The sequence below is a fragment of the Dendrobates tinctorius genome, unplaced genomic scaffold, assembly GCF_039654945.1.
Source record: "Dendrobates tinctorius isolate UK_male_01 unplaced genomic scaffold, ASM3965494v1 ptg000075l, whole genome shotgun sequence".
NCBI classification, from domain to species: Eukaryota; Metazoa; Chordata; class Amphibia; order Anura; family Dendrobatidae; genus Dendrobates; species Dendrobates tinctorius.
The window spans coordinates 22,356,178-22,358,771 of NW_027361743.1; the positions used below are offsets into that span (position 1 = coordinate 22,356,178).

A 2,594-nucleotide genomic window follows, 5' to 3' on the forward strand; every position below is an offset into this window, starting at 1 on the left:
GCCCCGTCACACTAAGCGATCTCGGTAGCGAGATCGCTGCTGAGTCACAACTTTTGTGACATAACAGCGATCTCACCAGCCCCCTGCCGGTATCGCTGATCGCTCTGGGAAACCTCTGGCCATTTCTTTGGTCGCTGGTCTCCCGCTGGCCAGCACGCATCGCTGTGTGTGACAGGCGGGAGACCAGTGATCAGGTGTAAAAAATAATAATAAAAAAAATATTGTTATTCTCACCTTCCGATGTCCCGCGCAGTCTTCCGACCTCTCTCCACGCTCCGGTCCCAGTGATCCTTTGCACGAATGACCGCGAGACGTCGCTGCCGCGAGACCGTGACATTCTCGCGGTCATTCTCGCAAAGGATCACTGGGACCGGAGCGTGGAGAGAGGCCGGAAGACTGCGCGGGACATCGGAAGGTGAGAATAACAATATTTTTTATTTTAATTCTATTTTTTACAGGGGTGGCCAGCGATGCCGCACGCTCGGCATCGCTGTGCTGATCGCTGGTGAAGCTGTCTGTGTGACAGCTCACCAGCGATCACATAGCGACTTACCAGCGATCCTGACACCTTGATATCGGTGTCGGGATCGCTGGTAAGTCGCTTAGTGTGACGGGGCCTTTACATTATGATGTAGGGAAAGAAGCGACATCAATCATAGACTTTCTACGGTAGGTGTTGTGAGAGCAGGATTTCTTTATTTCTCAAGTCAAAAATAAGCATATGGAGAACATATGGAGCTTACTTGAGCGTCTTCTTGGGGCGCAGGTTATTGGTGTGGCCACATTTCTTCATTTCTTCTTGCGACAGTTTACAGCACGAGGATGAAGACGGGCATAACACATGCGGCAAATTATCTTGTCACAATTGTACTTCTGGGCAAGTTGGTGGAGGGAAGGCTTAATGATATCACTACAAAGACGCAGCACCAGATGCAAGGTTGACTCTTTCTGGATGTTGTAGTCAAACAAGGTACGTCAATCGTCAAGCTGCTTGCCAGCAAAGATCAGACATTGCTGGTCAGGTGGGATACCTTCCTTGTCCTGAATCTTGGCCTTGACATTTTCAATAGTTTTGCTGGGCTCAACCTCAAGTGTGATCGTCTTCCCAGTAAGGATTTTTACAAAGATCTGCATCTTGAAGCCTTCCTGTTTCCCGCACGGCGGCCCGAAGGAGGAGAAAAGAATTGAGACCCGAGTTCTCCTTTGACACTCAAGTGTTAGCACGGTCCTCTCTTGTACTTATACCGGATCCCTGCAATTTAATTTGGAGCAGGCACGTCGTCTCAGAACGTCCCACATTGCGTGGCAATGACAGTATGACTTTGCAATTATATCTCCTCAATGAAAGTTTTCATAATCACAATACAAAGAGCCATGCTATAAAACTGCTCCATTCAAACTCCAGAGAAAACAAAACACAAAAAACACAAATATCCTGAACTAAAAAGTAAAAAATATACTGCAAATAATGCATAAAGGTAGTAATAATAATAAGGGTATTTAGTAAACATAATTTTGATCAAAATAATGTACAAGCCATCCCGCCACGTCACGGCAACCCTTGTCTGTCCCACAAGGCTTGCCGTGACGTGGCGGGATGGCTTGTACATTATTTTGATCAAAATTATGTTTACTAAATACCCTTATTATTATTACTACCTTTATGCATTATTTGCAGTATATTTTTTACTTTTTAGTTCAGGATATTTGTGTTTTTTGTGTTTTGTTTTCTCTGGTTATTGGTCATGTGTTAATATGCACTTACATTGTGCATACACATTAACTTACTTTTCTCAGTTCAGATTTGTTTTTTATCCATTCAAACTCCAACTTAACTGAGACCCAGGTATGGACTGGGACGGAAATTCAGCCCTGGCATTTGAAATCACAGAGGCCCATGCTGTCACGGTCCCCAAGCAAAAGATGGTATATATTACTAATATTACCCTATATGGAGGAAATCAATATTTACTACAAGAACAATATTTCTAATGACATCGGTGACCTACTGGGGCAAGTGACGGAGTCAGCAACTTTGTGCTTTGTTACAACTCTCAACAGTATGACTTGAGAACTCCGATTCTGTTAACAACAAGGCGGCCCATGACCAGACAGGCACTTGGATGAGACCCCACATTCTATCTGGGGCCACGGTTAATTTAGGATAAATGTTATCTCCTGGATCTGCCCTTTTAATCACTCTAAAAAATAAAAGCTACGGAATATTTTTATCATATTAATATTAAAAATAGTGCAAAAAATTATTGAAATAATTATGGTAGGAAAGAAAGTGTCTTTGGCATAAAAATGAGGGTAAATGCACACAAAAAAAATCAATTTCGAAAAGCTGAAACGATGGGAACAGAAGTAGATAAATCAGGAAAATAGCTGCAAAATGAGCTAGGACTCTACAGATTTAAGCCTTTGGGACGCTGAGCGCTGGAGGAAATTGCTATTGGAAACTGATTGCAGCAGAGTATAGGTGAGTGGAAGATAATGCAATTGTCAGACTGTCCAACTACATTCACATCTTTCCTCTGAATAGATTTTCTTCATTTGTTGATATTCATGAAATGGCATTGTCAGGAGAATAC

At 42.8% G+C, this 2,594-nt stretch overlaps 1 pseudogene; it reads right to left on the bottom strand.

The window, feature by feature from the left end:
- Positions 1-731: 731 nt before the first annotated feature.
- LOC141096612 (ubiquitin-ribosomal protein eL40 fusion protein-like) lies at positions 732-1,163 on the bottom strand (annotated as a pseudogene).
- Positions 1,164-2,594: the final 1,431 nt, after the last annotated feature.